The 19,201-nt window shown below is 43.9% G+C and overlaps 1 protein-coding gene across 1 annotated transcript in view; it reads left to right on the forward strand.

Moving 5' to 3' along the window:
• CNBD1 (cyclic nucleotide binding domain containing 1) overlaps nucleotides 1-19,201 on the forward strand; it is a gene marked incomplete at its 3' end in the record, with an annotated part of 195,662 nt that overhangs the window by 130,337 nt on the left and 46,124 nt on the right. The gene's annotated exons all lie outside the window — the stretch shown is intronic.

Raw genomic sequence — 19,201 nt, forward strand, 5'->3', positions numbered from 1 at the left:
CGAGTTTTTCATTTCATAGATCACTAATGTCTTTCCTGTTAAAATCATACTTAGAGAACATTATTTATTATTCATTTTAATTGATCTCAGAGAGAAGAAAGGAGAGAGAGAAACATTGTTCTGTTGTTTCCTGCACTCACTGGACTGGGTATTGAATCTGCAACTTGAGCATGTGCCTTGACTAGCAATTGATCCACCATTTTCTGGTGTATGGGACGATGCTATGCTGGTACCCTGACCCCAAATTCCAGCTTCCAGAACTGTGAGAAAAATATATTTCTGTTGTTTAAGCCACACAAATTTATGATATTTTGTTATGACTATCTGAACTGATTAATCTATACTAATAAAAGGGAAATATGCTAATTAGATTGGGCCGACCAGACATCTCCTGGTCATCCTTCCAGACAAAGCCATGGTGGCAAGGGCTGAGGCAGAGGCAGTTAGGGACAATCAGGCCAGCAGGGGGGAGCAGTTAGGGGTGATCAGGCTGGCAGGGGAGAGTAGTTAGGGATGATCAGGCAGGCATGCAGACTGGTTAGGGGCGATCAGGCAGGCAAGCAGGTGAGCGATTAGTAGCCAGCGGTCCCCAAGGGGTCCCAGACTGGAGAGGGTGCAGGCCGGGCTGCGGGACTCCGCCCTCCCCCTCTAGTCCTATCTAATAGGCCTCTAGTCCTATCTAATAAAGAGGGAAGATGCTAATTGACCCTCATGTTATTGCAAAAGATGGCGGCACCCACAGCCAATAAGGAGGGAATATGCTAATTGATTGCCATTCCCTCAAAGATGGTGGCGCCCATAGCCACAAGATAGCTGGCAGGGGAGGGCAGTTGTGGGCTATCAGGCCAGCAGGGGAGGGCAATTAGGGGCGACCAGGCCAGCAGGGTAGGCCAGTTGGGTGTGACCAGGCCTGCAGGGGAGGGCAGTTGGGGGCGACAGGGCCAGCAGGGGAGGGCAGCTGGGGGCAATTGGGCTGGCAGGCGAGGGCAGTTGAGGATGATCAGGCTGGCAGGGGAGTGGTTAGGGGCAATCAGGCAGGCAGGCACGTGAGCGGTTGGGAGTCAGCAGTTCCAGATTGTGAGAGGAATGTCTGACTGCCGGTTTAAGCCTAAACCGACAGTCGGACATCCCCCAAGGGGTCCCAGATTGGAGAGGGTGCAGGCTGGGCTTAGGGACAACCCCCGCTCCCCAGTGCATGAATTTTGTACACCAGGCCTCTAGTATATTATAAAGGAACATCACAAATTACTTTAAGTGCCTCCTCACACCTGAGTGTACTGACACCTACCTCTCATCTCTGTTTCAGAGTCTCTGCCACATCACTGAAATAAATAACAGGTAGATTAGATATGTCATATTGAGAAAATTCAAATCACAAGATAATGAAACTAAAGTACTTTTAAAACCTTACTCCAGTCTAAGCTTGGGAGTGATGGAAACATGTCTCAGATAAACAACAGTCTACATGGACATTTTAACACTTTTTAGCATAACAATATTATAACTAAACTAAACATTTTAAAAATTAATACATGTTTCCTTCAAACATTAAAAAGGATAATACATCTATTATATCGGGCCATCATAGAATCTGAAAAAGAAAATGGATAAAGAATGTGAGTCACGAAAGATAAACGTTTATAAACTTTATATCAAAAATGTTTTGTCCATGGAGAAGAAGCTGACCCGCAGGAGAGATCCCTCCTCTGAGTCAGGCTGAGGGGCGTGAACAGTGTGGGAATGCTACACTGACTGCCTTCTGCCCCTGGTCCATCTCAGGAATAATTTGGAGAGCCCAGATTCTATAGTAGTGAAACTCAAAGTCCCCGTTGAATGCAATATTTCTTTCCAAAAAGCCAAGGTCACGATCGTCCACCTCGCGATAAAACTTCCTGTGGCTGCTCGCAAATGAGGATTGTCCTCGCTTCTCTTGTTCCAGTGGGAGAATCTCCTGCTCCACGGGAGCTGGCTGGGAATCTGTGCCAGCCAGGACCAGCCGGAGACCAGGAGATAAGAAGAGGCTAAAGGGATTAGTGTCCTTAATCGGGGCTAATCAATCATTTCAAGTGGAAAATTCATTAGGATTTGCCTGACAAGAACTCTGCTGCCAGCAGTTGCAGAATCCTGCTGCAAACCTCTGTATATTTAAGATGCTCTGTAATCCCCACAAGTTGCTAATTTACTTTTTTCCTTCTAAACATTTCTCTCTAATCATCAAGATTTAATCCTCCTAATCTCCATCCCCGCTGACTCCCAGCGTGGCTTTTATAATCACGGGCGGTGTGTTGAACAGACTATTTTTTAAATGGAGCTCCTTTCTCAGTGTGAACTGGCCGTTCCGTGGGGGCTGCGCAGGCCTGACTGCCATTGCGCCCACTCTGAGATTGCTTAAGGAGAAGGGGGGTCAGCTGAGGACATTTCAGGTAGTTTAATGTGTCCTTGTTTCATGCATTGCAAGCAGGTGCATTTCAGAGAATATGAAGAGTGTGTAAGAAAATGCTTCCCTGATCGCTGTTTCTCAGTCTTTGGGTCTGTCCCTGTTCATCAGTCTATGTTGTTCTCTATAACCACAAATGAGAGAGATCATGTGGTATTTATCTTTCTCTGAATGGCTTATTTCACTTAGCATAATGCTCTCCAGTTCCAGGCTATCAATCCCCAGAAGGAAAGTAGGGGAGGGCAGGGGTAAGGGGAAGAGATCAACAGAAGGACTTGTATACATGTATATAAGCCAAACCAATGGACATGGACAACAGGGGGATGGGAGCATGAGTGTGCGGGGCGGGGGGGGGAGATTGGGGGTTCATGGGGGGGATGAGGACACATTTGTAATACCTTAACTAATAAAAAAAAATTAGAGACAGAGATCAGGTTAAATTTTCAAGAATGGTTAAGGAAAGCAGTAGGGTGGCAGAGGAAATTACAGGGCTCAGGAGTAGTTTTGAGGAAAGAAGGCAAATGAGTGTGTGTTTGTCTATACATAGAGGGTAAAGCACAGGGTCAGGACAGCAGGTAAAAAACAGGGAGAAGAAAGGTGATCAATAAATAGTATTGAATGTGTGAATTCCTTTATCTTATTCGTACAAATAGAGTTACACCAATAAGGCTCTTTTTCTGAACTCTGTTTAAAGTTCAAAATCAGGATAAGGGAAAAAGATGTTCTGAAAGTCACAAAGTTGTGTGTGTGTCTGAAGCTTATTGATGATGTATACTGCCTCAAGCTATTGCAAAAATCTACTTTCATAATTATTTTTTCCTTATCAAATTTCATCCAGTTGGGAAGTGTTTCCTAGTTCCTATTTTGGGGAAGAATTTAGGTAAAATTAATATTATTTCTTAAATGTTTAATAAAATTTACCAATAACCAAAAAAAAAAAAAAAAAAGAAAATGCTTCCCACGGAAAGCGTGCAGACACTTCCCTTCCACGCTATTATGTATTAAATGTAAAAAGCGCAGCGGCAGCCGGTCGGAGGGCGCAGTTCCCTAACGCTCCCTGCAGCCACCTCAGCAATGGACCTGCCCGGGAGCCCTGTGGGCACAGCTCAGGCCGACCCAGGGCAGGAAATGGGCAGTGTGAATCTCTTGTCAGCTGAGCAGTGATTGCTGGGCAATCATTGTCCGTGTGAGCGAGCGTAGGCCATCAGTGGCATCAGGCCTGAGGGGGAACTGAGGTTGTGAGGGGCCTCCAACTCCACTCCATTCATTCAAACACCTTAGCCAACTACAGAGGTCTCAGTGACAGCGAGGCTCACTTCCCGCGCTGTGGAGTCTTATATTGTTAGTGTTCAAGTAAAGTTAATTTCAACCAGAAATTCTTGGCAATGCCAGCCAGCAGCTTCTTTCTACGCTAATGTGAAGCTTGAGGACAACGGATGCCTCAATGCCTGCGCGTGTCTTTGTGTTGTGTGTTTGCATGTGTGAGCTTTCTCATCTCCCAGAATGAACTTAAAATTAAAGAAAAAGGTCATTAATATTTAATATTTTGATTGCTTACTATAAATCAGGTGCCATATTAAATTGCTTTATATATTATAGCTTCTTGCCTCCTTAAATTTAATAGGTTTTAATGTAAACCATCATCATGGAGAAGAGATGAGCTCCTCTGTGTGCCCCTCCCAAACGGTATGATAGGAGGATACGATAGTTGACAGTAAGGCCTCCTAACATGGCTGTGTTCCTGGGAGGGGGTGTTGTCGCGGGTGCTATGAGGATTGGAATAGCCTGGTCCATAAGGACTCCATACGGACACCCAGCTCCCAGGACCACCTTGGGGAAGACCATGAATTTTCTTCTGTTTAACATTTATTTTTTAAAATATATTTTTATTGATTTCAGAGAGAAAGGGAGAGGGAGAGAGAGATAGAAACATCAATGATGAGAGAGAACCATTGATTGGCTGCCTCCTGCATGCCCCACACTGGCGATTGAACTGTGACCTCCTGGTTCATAGGTAGATGCTCAACCACTGAGCCATGCCAGCTGGGCTTTTTAAAAAATATTTAGTTTTAATTGCAGTTGACATTCAATATGATTCTGTATTAGTTTCAGATGAGCAGCAAAGTGATTAGAAAATCATGTACTTTACAGTGTACCCTCCCCCCGCCGCACGGCTTCAAGCACCCACCTGGCCCCACTTGTACTATCCTGATAGTGACTGTATTCCCAGCACCGCAACCCACATCTCCGTGGTTGTTCTCTAACTCCAATCTGTACTGCGAATCCCTTCCTTTTTCACATAACCTCACCCCTCCCTCTGACAGCTATCAGTCTGTTCTCCGTGTCTGAGAGTCTGTTTCTATTTCGTTTGTTTATGTTGTTCATTAGATTCCACATAGGAGTGAAATCATGTAGTATTTGTCCTTCTCTTCCTGGCTTATTTTGCTTAGCATGATGCTCTCCAGGTCCCTCCATGCTGTTGTAAAGGGTAAGAGTTCTTCTTTACGGCCGAGTAGAATTCCACTGTGTAGTAAACGGGCCGCAGCGTTTTAATCCCCACGTCTACTGGGGGCACTTGGGTTGCTTCCAAATCTTGGTTTGTAAATAGCACCACAATGAGCTTAGGAGCACAAGTATATTTTTGAATCAGTTTCAGTTTCCTCAGATATATTCCCCAAAGTGGGATTCCTAAGTCTTAAGGCAGTTCCATTTTTAATTTTTTTGAGGTAACTCCTACTGCTTTCCACACTGGCTTCACCAGTCTGCATGAGGGCTCCCTTTTCTCCACATCCTCACCAGCGCTTGTTGTTTGTGGGTTTCTTGATGATAGCCATTCTGACTGGTGTGAGATTTTAATTTGCATTTCCCTGATGATTAGGGATGTTGAGCAACTTTTCATGTCTATTGGCCATCGGAATGTCTTCCTTGGAGAAATGTCTATTTAGGTCTCTGCCCACTTTTTAGTGGGTGGCTTGTTTTCCTCATGTTAAGCTGTCTGAGTTCTTTATAAATTGTGGGTAGTTATAATTTTGGATCCAACCCACAACCTTGGTGCATCAGGACAAGGCTCTACCAGCTGGGCTCCCTGGCCCCCTGGCTGCATTTCTCACACAGGCGCAGCGCACGGTGCTACCACCATTTGGGAGGGGCACACAGAGGAGCCTCATCTCTTCTCCATGACGATGCACTTGAGAGTTGAGCTCACATGTTTAGAGATGGAGTATTAAGCACGTCTCTACCTGTTGCTCACATGTGCACAAAGGATTTACACGTGGATAATTTTATCATCCCCTGTGAATAGGTTTGGGGAAAATGGATGCAGGCTACAAGGAGAAGCACAAGCTTTTCTCAAAGTGTATATATGGTAAGTTTTAATTGTGTAGCTATGTTGTGATTATTAATTCTCATCGTGGTGTTTTGATTTCGTTCTTGAGGTTTATTTTATTTTACTTTATTTTTAGAGAGAGAGAAACATTTATGTGAGAACAGAATATCCAATCAGATTGGCTGCCTCCTGCATGCCCCCTACTGGGGATTGAGTCCAAATCAGGGCGTGTGCTCTGGCCAGGAATCAAACCAGCAACCTTTCAGTGCCAGGGAGCATGCCCAACCAGCTGAGGACACTGGCCGCTGCCACTCTTGAGGTCCTAAACGCCCTGGTGCTCCCAGAAAGCATTCATTGCACACAAGATGTCATTTATGAACATACAGTGTTCTATGACATACAGTGTTCGTGTGCATTTTAATATATGAAGATGTTAGTGAGACCAATAAGGAAACTTTCAAAGTAAAAGAAACCTGGAGTTAGTCACACATATTTAACGTTTCCCACGCGCCCTCCCCCCGCCCCCCTCCCCAGTGCCCAGGAGGCTTTGCTCTCCAGGATGCAGACACTCATTGGACTCCAGTCTTCACAAATTAGAACCATGGCAAAGGCCCCATGACTGCACTGCAGACTTAGCTCGGAACCTTGTACTTTTACAGTCTGCCTCTTTAAAATGTGATCGCCACGAATGTATTATTTACTGTGTAACTTTTTCATGCCTCAGGCATACTTAGTGTTTTCACCAGCGGAAATGCCCTCTCCAATGAGGAATTTAAATAACCACGCACAAAGAAGAGAGACTAGTTTGACTTAAAAATAATTACCAGCTGAACTTTTCTCGGAAATCATTAACCAAAAAGCCCAGTCACCGTCGTGTACAGGGAGGAAGCACAACGCTCTCGCACAGCGTTAGCAAACCAGGCTTTGAGGCCACGCTCGGCCCTCTGAGGTGTGGACACGCAGTCACCGGCTCTCCCAGCATTAATTGCCTTTTTAATTGTGTGTGTGATCCGACCTTCAGCACGAAGCAAGCATGACCTGCTGGCTCCCGCAGCGAGGCTCTGGGACGTGTGTTATCTTCCTCTCCACACCCACACGTTCCGAGGAAACGCACAAGCGACTAGCACACAGGGGACACGTAAAATGCTTCCAGTGAATAAATGTAATAAAGCGTTAAGTCTTAAAACGATTAGAAGAAATCCTATTTTGTTCCTTACCTTTAGTTGCTTAAGGGGTCTGACAAGCGAATATTAATTGCCTTTCCACTTTAACTTAATGTTCACAACAAACCTTTAAGGTGGGTTTTCTATTAAAAATCATCACAAAACCGAAGTTCCAGGTAATAACTTACCAATACGTCCGAGTTCATAAGTGCTCAGGATTCCCGTCGGAGTCTGGCTACTGCGTCCTGTGTGCATTTGGATAAGCGAACTTCAGTTTGTTCTAGAACCAAGGGGGCGTCAAGGAGTAAGTAGGACTATAAATTGGCAAAGCGGAGGGAAAGGGCACGTGTCAGAGCCTGTTTGGGGTTTGGCATCCAATGCCTGTAAAGCACCACTGGGATGTGCTTGAGGAACCTGCCGGCAGTTGGTTTCCTCCCTTTCCTCATCATCCTCCCTCCTCCAAAGCCTCTCAGCCAGCGGGCAGCGTGCCGGATGGATCTAAATGGTGTCGCTCTCTGTGGGAACACGGGTCTTCAGAGGCGGGGTAGACGGAGAAGACATGAGAAGTTATCTTTGGGCGTATAGGAGAGGCTGTACTGCAGACCAAGTAGCCATTGCTAACAAGGAGCCAGCAGACAAAACAGTTCTTCAAAGCAGCCCGCAAAGCATCCCTTGCTCATACAGTAGCAATACAGGAGCCATTGCTAACAAAGTACCCGACCAAGCAGCCAGCCACTGGCTGGTCAGCAACACATCTTTGTACCAACTCAGCCAGAAGTGGCTTCTTGCCAAGTAGTGACGTCAGGATTTGGGTCATAGAAGGGCACGCCTGCGCAGTGCACACAGTAAAACTGCTGTCCTTGCTTTTGCACCTGCGCATGGCAACCTGGCCTTGAAAATCCGGCATACTCTGGACTAGGCCCTCACGGTCCAACTGGCCTTGAGCATCCGGTGTGCTCTGATTAGGCTTCCCACACCGCCAGGTAGGTAGCGCTGTACTTCTCAGGCTATCCCAAAACTCTCCCCTGCATGTCTGTCCTGTGTGTGGGACTCGGCCGTTCCTGAGTGGGCTTGACACCTCTTGGAATAGGTCCATCTGCTATGCTTTGGATGAGATACTGAAGAATTTCCAAAAACAGAGAGAGGAGGAGCTAGGCAAGGCAGTCTTATTGGTAACGACTGCGATTTCTGAGAATGGATGATATATGTTGTCCAGGTGTGTCCTCTCAGACCCTTAACACTCATACCTGGTGTCTACGGAGATGGCTAGAGGCAGTGGGGGCGGTGGAATGTATATAAGTGAGGAGGAGTTCTAACAAAATTAGAAGACTTGTTCCAATAAAGTTTCATATGACCTAAATTATGAACACTGTAATTGTGCTTTCAGAGCATGGATTTATCAAATGTTTTAGTTTTTCTTTCTTTCCTTCTCTCTGTCTCCCTCCCTCTCTCCTTCCCGCCCCCCTTTTTCAAAATCTCAGAGCATCTAATTTGAAAGTTTCCATTTCCTGGAATAAATGAAACCAAGTGTCTCTCTCCCTGTCCCTCATCCTCCCCTTCCCTTTCTCTCCTTCCCGCCTTCCTTCCCTCCCTTCTTACCTCTTTCTTATAAGCTAGTCACAGGACCTTTTTGTTTGTTAGCTAGCCATTTATAGATACTAACTTTAGCCATTTATTTTGTTCTTAAACTCCTCCCAAGAATGCCTTTTATTTTTAAAAATTAAGTAAAGTACATAAATGAGAAGAGCATTAACAGAGCTCAAAAATTATCATAAGAATGAAACAGCAGGCATATCAAACACCAGAACATCGCCAGCATGCAGAAGAGCTGTTCTTGATCTGCTAAACCATCACACACTCTCTGTCCTCCCAAGGTAACCAGTTTCTTGATTTTTTTACAAAACTATGTTTTTATTGATTTTATAGAGAGAGGAGGGGAGATATAGAAACAGTAATTAGAGAGAATCATTGACTGGCTGTCTCCTACAAGCCCCTATTGAGGATTGAGCCTGAAACCCAGGCATGTGCCATGGACAGGAATTGAACCAGGGACCTCTTGATGCACGTGATGACAATCAACCATGGAGCCACACTGGCTGGACAGTTTCTTGATTTTTAATATCATAGATTTGTTTTGCATGTTTTTGAATATTAAATTCCTCAGTTAATGGAATCAGTGTATATTCTTTGATGTGTGACTTCTTTCATTCAACATTGTTCATGAGACTCAACCATGTTGCTGTGTGTAGAGGTAATTAGGCTATTTATGCATTTTCATCACAGTATGGAATATACCATGATATTTTACAATTTCTGCCCTTGAAGGTCAGTGGGGTTGTTTCCAGTCTAGGGCTACTATGAAGAACACAGCTACAAGGATTCTAAAGATGCCTTGTAGCTCACACACGCCTCTACTTCTTTTGTGTATATGCTGAAGAGTAGCATTGGTAGATCCTAGCATAGGTGAGACTTTAACCTTGGTAGATAATGCCAACCAATTGGTTTTCCAAAGTTGTTGTAACGATTTTGACTCGTCACGGCTGTGAATTCCCAGTGTACCATGTTGTCACCAAAATACTGATCTGTTTTTAGCTTGAACCATGTTGGTGGGTGTGAGCTATCTCATGGGGGTTTTAGTATGGCTTTCTCTGATGACTAATGAGTCTGTATGCCTTTTAATTATTTTGTCCACAAATCAAATATGATCTTTAATGAAATCTCTGTTCAAATATTTTTCCCATTTGTAAATTTAGATTGTCTTTTTGTAATTGAGGAGATAAGCCCATTGTTGGTTATGTGTGTTGCAAATATCTTCTCCCACTGTGTGGCTTTTCAGTCTCTTAATGTTAGCACAGTTTCTATTTTTATTTTTAAAATTATTTAAAAATCTTTATTGCTGAAAGTATTACATATGTCTCCCTTTCTCCCCATGTACCTTTTCCAGCCAGCCCCCTCCCCCTCTCCCCAGGCCTTCACTACCCTATTGTCTGAGTGCATGGGTTATACTTATATGCATACATGTTCATTGGTTGACCTCTTCCCACCTACCCACTTTCCCCTGCCTTCCCTCTGAGGTTTGCAGTCTGTTTGATGCTTCTATGTCTCTGGATCTATTTTGTTCATCAGTTTATTTTGTTCATTAGATTCCACATCTGAGTGAGATCATGTGATACTTGTCTTTCTCTGACTGGCTTATTTTGCTTAGCATAATACTCTCCAGGTATCTCCATGTTGTCCCAAAGGGTAAAAGAGCCTTCTTCTTTATAGCTGCATAGTGTAAATGTACATGGTGTAAATGTGCCACAGCTTTTTAATCCCCTCATCTACTGATGGCCACTTAGGCTTTTTCCAAATATTAGCTACTGTAAAAGGTGCTGCTAAGAACCTAGGGGTGCATACATTCTTTCTGATTGGCATATCTGATTTCTTAGGATATTTTCCTAGAAGTGGAATCACTGGGTCAAATGGGAGTTCCAATTTTAAAATTTTGAGGAAACTCCATACTGTTTTCCACAGAGGCTGCACCAGTCTGCATTCCCACCAGCAGTGTATGAGGGTTCCCTTTCCTCCACATCATCACCGACACTTGTCGTTTATTGATTTGTTGATGGTAACCTTTCTGACAAGTGTGAGGTGGTACCTCATTGCCTCATTGTTGTTTTTTTAAAAACATTTTTATTGATTTCAGAGAGGAAGAGAGAGAGAGAGAGAGAGAGACATCAATGATAGAGAATCATTGATTGGCTGCCTCTTACACATCCCCTACTGGGGATCAAGCCTGCAACCCAGGCATGTGCACTTGACCAGAATTGAATCCAGGACCTGTCAGTCCACAGGCCAACACTCTATCCACTGAGCCAAACCAACTAGGGCTCATTGTTGTTTTGATTTGCATTTCTCAGATGATTAGTGACTTTGAGCATTTTTTTTCTTTTTTCTTTTTCTTTTTTTTAAATATATTTTATTGATTTTTTACAGAGAGGAAGGGAGAGAGATAGAGAGTTAGAAACATCGATGAGAGAGAAACATCGATCAGCTGCCTCCTGCACATCTCCCACTGGGGATGTGCCTGCAACCCAGATACATGTCCTTGACCGGAATCGAACCTGGGACCTTTCAGTCCGCAGGCCAACGCTCTATCCACTGAGCCAAACCGGTTTCGGCAGCATTTTTTTTCATATGCCTCTTGGCCTTGTGCATGTCCACTTTGGAGAAGTGTCTATGTAGGTTATTTGCCCATTTTTAGTTAGTTTGTCTTCCTTTTGTTAAGTTGTATGAGTTCCTTATTTAATTTGGATATTAACCCTTTATCAGATGTATCATTGCCAAATACGTTCTCCCATGCAGTGGGCTCCCTTTTCGTTTTATTGATGGTGTCTTTTGCTGTGCAGAAGCTTTCTAGTTTGATACTGTAGTCCCATTTGTTTATTTTCTCCTTAGTTTCCCTTGTCCTAGGAGATGTATCAGTAACATATTGTTATGAGAGGTGCCTGAGATTATGCTGCCTATGGTTTTTTCTAGGATTTTTATGGTTTCACGTCTTACATTTGACTCAATTGTATGCTCTTTCCTCCTTTGTCAAATATTAATTCATCATAATGGCTTGGGTTGATTTCTGGGTTCTCTATTCTGTTCTTTAGAATAAAATAAAGTGCAGATGAATATCAAGAATACTTGAGATGCTGGAAAATGGATGCTAGTGAAACATTTTTTGTCTCCATTCTATACACATGTCTTTGTGTGTTTTTTGAGTGCCTGATGGATGTAAAGTACCAAACTAGACACTTTCGAGATTTAGAGTGCATGGAGGAAATTCAGTCTTCATTCAAAAATAGAGAAAAATATGGCAATATATGGCAAAATAGCAGACACACATTGTTGGAGGTATTGTAGAGAAATGCCCTGGAGATGCTTCTATTGATACATTTTGCTGAGTGTTTTAGGATTTTGGATCCTGAGATGACCTGAGAGGCGCTGAGCCACCTTCCCTGTTTCACAGAGGAGGTAACAGCGCAGAGATGTGAACGACTGGCCCGAGGCCCGGGTGACAGGTGGGAAGCTGGCAGAGAACACACTTCTATTGTCTCTGCATCTTCTGCTCTGTCCTCTAGCTCATGTTTATTCTGAAAAAGAAAATGATCACATTATGTCCTCCTGAAGGCATTGGTCACCATGTAATAGCCTTTGGACGGGATACACTGACTGCAGAAGTGCTTTGCCCCTTCCCAGAGGCCGCATGTGTGCCACTTAGGAAGGCAACCTTCCAATCTGAGGGCACATTCACTTTCCCCTCCATTTCAAAGACATTTTTCAAATGCTTCCCCTTTGACACTGCCGCCTACTAGCACTTGTGCACAGTAAGCAGTGCTGGAGGCTAATGCACTCCTAATGATAGTTGTAAACTGGCCCCTCTTGGCAGGAAATGCCCAATAAGATGCTCTTTTTAGAGTAAAACTAAGTAGTTTTGGTTAGATTGTGCCCAACTGAGGACACAGCGTGCCTTATCTATACACGTGTCTGTTCATCTCTTGTCTATACATGTGGTGGAGCTGTCTTTCAGGATAACATGAAGGAGCATTTGTGGCTTTTATAAATCATTTCATACATCATCAGTAAGTTTGCCACTTTTCTTGTTCCCTGGCATTCATAGTTATCACTCTTTATATTTGTGCTTGTTTTTAAAACATCATGCTAAATAATTTAACTTTTAATAATGTTCATGGAGAGATTTTAAAAATATATTTGGAGGAAATGTTTTATATGTGAAAAGTGGTAATAGTATTAGGATTAGAATTATAGGGAGAAGTAAATCTTGACATTGGTTTAAGAAGCTTTTTGTCACCAAAGCCCTCATCAACCCCACATCCTTTGATATTAATGGTAAAGGAATAATTTTTAAAGAAATGAATCTGTAAGCCACGTGCCCTTGAAAGTGAACTGAAATACTTAATGCAATATAACAAAAAAATTAAGCACTTATATTGCTCTTGGTATTTTTGAGGGCAGAAGTATAATCAAAAGAGAATCTCTAGCTTAACAAACCTGACAGTCTTGTAGAAGTATAGAATGAACATGCGTGAACATGTACAGCCAAGCAGGGCATGGGCTGTGTGAGTGGGCAACACACAACACAGGAGAAGAGAGGACTTGGAGAAAGAGGTTTAGGGAGAATGTAATCGACAAGAGAGTTGTTGGCTTAGGATTCTAAGGGCTCAGTAGGAAATGGTGAGATCATATTGCAAAGATTTAGGGGTAAGGGGGAGGTGAGAACATGGGTTTGGAATTATAATTTATTTTTGGTTTTCTCCAACAATTTTTTCCTTTCTTCTCTTTAACATTTTTCATTGTCTTAGACTTTGATAGCATTGAAACTCCTGTGCATACAGAGTGTCCTCCACTAGGCACCCAGGCCTTTGACAGGACACGGGCCACGCTTTAGACTGGGTCTGCAGGTACAGCCTTGATTCCAGATAGGAAAGGAAATGCAGGCTGGATGTATTTCTTTTTATTGCCATTTCATTTGTCCCATTCTCCTATTTGCTTCTTTCTCATGAATGCAAATAGAAAATGAAACACCTTTATAACATTATACTTTTAGTCACTCATTCTGTTGGTGCTCCCTTCTGAAGAATACAGTGTTCCTACACTTCCTTTAATTGTTCTGTAATCCATGTGCCATTTGTGAGGGAGAGCGGTACCTAATACCCAGGAGAGAAGCAAGGATGATTTGAGGATGGCTCGGCAGAGCATGGACTATAGAGAGAGCTCCAGTATGAGTATTTCCTTTCTCGCTCTCTGACGTGACCTCTGGAGAATGTTCGTGAACCTTGTGTGGAAGTTAATCACCTGCCAAGACAGTCGACTGCTGAGTGCAGGCTTCACTGGTAACTGCGGGAGACGAGTTAAGGACTGGAGACATGTTAATTCATCAGAATACATAGTTCCCACTATTCTACTGGAATTAACATGTGATGCGCTATTTTCAAAGTAACACATTTAGAGTTGGATTCGATCCTATTTATTTACTTTCTCCTTAATTTCTTTTGCCTTAGGAGATATTTCAGTAAACATATTGCTACGAGAGATGTCTGAGATTTTGCTGCCAATAGTTTGTTTCTTCTAAGATTTTTATGGTTTAATGACTTATGTTTAAGTCTTTTATACATATTGAGTTTATTTTTGTGTATAGTGTAAATTGGTGGTTTAATTTCATTTTTTTGCACATATCTGTCCAATTTTCCCAAAATCATTTATTGAAGAGACTGTCTTGACTCCATTGTATGCTCTTGCCTCATTTGTCAAATATTAACTGAGCAAAATGGCTTGTATTGATTTCTGGGTTCTCTGTTCTGTTCTATTGGTTGATATGTCTGTTCTTGTGCCAGTACCTGGCTGTTTTGAGTACAGTGACTTTGTAGTATAACTTGATATCTGGTATTGTGATCCCTCCAACTTTGTTCTTCTTTGTTAAGATTGCTGTGGCTATTTGGGGTCTTTGTTGGTTCCATATAAATTTCTGAGTATATGTTCTAGATCTGTGAATATGCCATGGTGTTTTAATAGGGGTTGCATTGAATCTATAGGCTGCCTTAGATAGTATGGACAATTTAATAATGTTGATTCTACCAATCTATGAACACGATATATTCTTCCACTTGTTTACATCTTCCTTCATCTCTTTTTTCAACACCCTGTCGTTTTCTGAGTATAAGTCTTTTACCTCCTCAGTTAAGTTTATTCCTCAGTATCTTAATTTTTTTTGCTGCAACGGTAAATGGGATTGTTTTATTAGTTTCTTTTTATGAGAGTTCACTATTGGTGTATAAAAATGCCTTCAATTTCTGGGTGTTAGTTTGTGTCCTGCTATGTTGCTGAATTCAGTTATTAAATCTAGTAGGTTTTTAGTGGAGTCTTTAGGGTTTTCTATGTACAATATCATTTCATCTGCAAATAATGAGTTTTACTTCTTTCTTTCCAATTTGGAAGACTTTTATGTTTTCTTCTGTCTGAACACTGTGTCTAGGACTTCTAGTACTATCCTATATAATAAAAGAGTAATATGCAAATTAACCCTAACAGCAGAATGACTGGGAATGACTAGTCACTATGACACACACTGACCACCAGGGGGCAGACGCTTAATGCAGGAGATGCCCCCTGGTGGTCAATGCGCTCCCACAGGGGGAGCTCTGTTCAGCCACAAGCCAGGCTGATGGCTGCCAGCATAGCGGTGGTGGTGGGAGCTGATTCCGCCTCCTCAGCAGCGCTAAGGATCTCTGACTGCAGCTTAGGCCTGCTCCCCGCTGGCAAGTGGACATCCCCCAGGGCTCCCAGGCTGCCAGAGGGATGTCTGACTGCCAGCTTAGGCCCGATCCCCTGGGGAGCAGGCCTAAGCCAGCAGGTGGACATCCCCCAAGGGGTCCCAGACTGCAAGAGGGCACAGGCTGGGCTGAGGGACCCCCCTCCCCCAGAGTGCACAAATTTTTGTGCACTGGGCCTCTAGTATTGAATAAGAGTGGTAAAAGTATAAATATCCTGTCTTGTTCTTGTTCTTAAGGGAAATGTTCCTGTTCTTTAATTTTAGACCATAAAGTGTGATGTTGGCTGTAGTTTTGTCATTTTTGGCCTTTATTATGTTGAGGTATGATCCCTTTATTCCCACTTTGCTGAGTTTTTATTAAAAAAGGGTGTTGGATTTTATTGAATGCTTTTTCTGTATCTATTGATATGATCATGTGATTTTTGTCTTTCCATTTATTTATGTGATGTATCACATTTATTGATTTGTGAATATTGTACCAAGTTTGCATCCCTGAAATAAATCCCACTTGATCATGGTGTATGATCTTTTTAATATATTGGTGGACCCGATTTGCTAATGTTTTGTTGAGGATTTTGGCATCTATGTTCATCAGGGATATTGGCCTGACATTCTCTTTCTTTGTAGTGTTTTCATCTGGTTTTGGAATTAGGATAATGTTGGCCTTGTAAAAAGAGCTTGGAAGTGTTCCTTCCTCTTGGATTGTTTGAAATAGTTGGAGAAGATAGGTGTTAGTTATTCTTTGAATGTTTGGTAAAACTCCCCTGTGAAGCCATCCAGACCCAGGCTTGTGTTTGCTGGGAGTTTTTTGGCTACTGCTTCTATTTCATCAGTAATTATCCACCTATCCAGATTTTCTGGTTCTTCCTGATTGAGTTTTGTAAGATTGTATTTTTCTAGGCATATGTCCATTTTGTCCAGGTTGTCCAGCACTTTCTAATATAGCTGTTCATAGTGTTGTTTAAGATTCTTTGTATTTCTGTGGGGTCAGTTATTACTTCACACCTTTTGTTTCTGATCTTGTTTATTTGGATCTTCTCTGTTTATTTCCTGATGATTTTAGCTAAAAGTTCATCAAGCTTGTTTATCTTTTCAAAGAACCGGCCTTTGGTTTTATTGATTTTTTAAATTTATTTTTATTTTTTTTGGTCTCTATTACTTTCATTTCTGTTCTAATCTTTATTATTTCTTTCCTTTTGTTAACTCTGGGCTTTTCTTATTATTCTCTTTCTAATTCTTTAAGTTGTAGGTTAGATAACTTATTACCAGTTTTTCTTGTTTCTTGAGGTAGTGCTGTAGTGCTATGAACTTCCCTCTCAGGACTGCTTTCCCTGTGTTCCATAGATTTGAGGTTGTTGTGTGTTCATTTACATTTGTTTCCAGCAAGTTTTCTATTTCATCTTTGATCTCTTTGGCAGCCCATTCATTGTTTAATAGCATGCTATTTAGCCTCCATGCATTTGAATGTTTTTGAGTGTTTTTACTGTTTTTGAGATCTATTGGGATCTGAGAAGATGCTTGATATGATTTTAATCTTCTTGAACTTGTAGAGACTTGTTTTGTGTCCTAACATGTGGTCTATCTTTGAGAATGATCCATGTGCACTTGAGAAGAATGTATATTCTGCAGCTTTGGGGTGAAATCCTATATAATAAAGAGGTAATATGCGAATTAACCCTCACACCCTCACAGGATGGCTGCCTACAACCAGGTCAGCAGGGGGGTTAGTGAGGGACAACCAAATGACTGAACAAGCAGGCTGTGTGGGGCAACCAGGCAGGTAGGGTGTTAGTGAGGGATGACCAAACGACTGAACAGCAGGCTGCGTGGAGCAACCAGGCTGGTGGGGGTGGGGAGCATGAGGGGCAACCAGGCCAGCAGGGGGGCAGTTGGGGGTGACCAGGCTGGCAGGGGGGGGCAGTAAGAGGCAACCAGACCAGCGGGGGGTGGGGGGGAGGTGCAGTGAAGGGTGACTAGGCTGGTAGAGGAGGCAGTTAGGGATGACCAGGACAGCAGAGGGGGAAAGTTAGGGGCAACCAGGCTGGCAGGGGAGCAGTAAGGGGTGACCAGGCTGGAGGGAGGGGGGCAGTTAGGAGCAACCAGGTGGCAGGGAGGGGGCAGTTGGGGGCGACCTGGCTGGCAGCTGGGAGCAGTTAGGGCCAATCAGGATGGCATGCAGAGGCAGTGAGGGGTGATCAGGCTGGCAGCAGGGGGCAGTTAGGGGCAATTAGGCAGGCAGGCAGGTGAGCGAACAGGAGCCAGTGGTCTAGGATTGTGAGAGGGATGTCCAATTGCTGGCCGGCAGGGTGGTTAGTGAGGGATGACCAAAGGACTGAACAGCAAGCTAAACTGGCAGTTGGACATCCCCTGAGGGGTCCCAGATTGGAGAGGGTGCAGGCTGGGCTGAGGGGACCCCCTCTTTGTGCACTAATTTTGTGCACTGGGCCTCTAGTGTTCTATAAATGTCAATTAAATCAGTCTGATCCAGTGTCTTATTTAAAGTCACTGTTGTTTTTTTAAAAAATATATTTTATTGATTTTTTTACAGAGAGGAAGGGAGAGGGATAGAGAGTTAGAAACATCACTGAGAGAGAAACATCAATCAGCTGCCTCCTGCACACCTCCTACTGGGGATGTGCTCACAACCAAGGTACATGCCCTTGACCGGAATCGAACCCTGGACCCTTCAGTCCACAGGCCGACACTATCCACTGAGCCAAACCGGTTAGGGCAAAGTTACTGTTTTCTTATTAATTTTTTATCTGGAGGATCTATCCAGTGAAGTCAGTGGGGTGTTAAAGTCCCCTACTATGACTGTATTGTTGTCTATTTCTCCCTTAAAGTCTTCTAGAGGTTTCTTTATATATTTAGGTGCTCCTATACTGGGTGCATATATGTTTACCAGGGTTCTATCCTCTTGTTGTGCAGCTCTTTATAAAATACAGTAGAGTCTTCATTGTTTTCAAAGCTTCTATTAACATTCAATGCAGTGCAGGCCACAGGGGGTGTCAGCTCCATTTAAAGGGCATGTTGAACTCCACACCCCTTTGCCCTTTTTGCTTGTCCCCTCCCCGTCTTTTCTCTGTGTCAGTTCGTGAAGGTTATGTGACTTCCCCACACGCCGACACATGGTCCCTCTCAGCACCGGGAGCTTGCTGCTCAGCCTCCACCAGAAGCCTCTTGCGTGTGCTTCCACTTCATCCTCCACGGCCTGTGCCCTGCCTGCTCGGGTCCCTTCCACTCTGGCCTCATCCAGCTCCAGCGGCTCCCTTCTCTCTCCTGTCCCAGAGACCCCGCAGCCCCAACTGCTTTCCTTGCCCACTGGCGGGGCCACTTCCTTCCCTGAGTTCTCTGTGGAACTGGGCTGACTGGGAGGACGAGGGTGATCCCTCTGTAAATGCTTCCATGTGGCACCCTGTGCTGGTTTAAAATCTCCCCTCCTTCCCAGGTGCGGTAGCACCCGTAGCTGTGGAACCTGTGGCCGGGTCCACTTGAGGACACACTTGACCTGCACAGAGTCCACCACACCTGCCTGCTTCTCTGAGGTGGTGCCAATGACAACCCCCCTGCCCTTTCCCTCTGCCCCCCCCCTTCCCCCCCCACTCCTCAGACCTCCCCCTCCGCCCACAGAGGAAAGGACACTGTGGATGGGCAGGGCCCATGGTGACCATGCTGGGACTTTGGGTACGCGTTCCAGGTAAAGTGCCTTGGGACTCACTTCTCCACTGTTCTCTGCTCCCTCAGCACCTCCTTCAGTTAGAACAACCAGAGGTCATGCGGGCAGGAAGGGCGGAGTTTTGCAAACAGCAGGCGCAGGCTCTTAGAAGCCCCTGGAGCAGATCTCCCTTGTCTGTGACTTACGCTGGTGTTTCTTCTCCAGGGCTGTCCGAAATGTAAGCTTTTTCCAGGTTCACGTTTAGAGAGTGGTGCAAACAGTCAGGACTCAGGAGGAAGGG

This window comes from Myotis nattereri (assembly GCF_964212035.1).
Source record: "Myotis nattereri genome assembly, chromosome: 17".
NCBI lineage: Eukaryota > Metazoa > Chordata > Mammalia > Chiroptera > Vespertilionidae > Myotis > Myotis nattereri.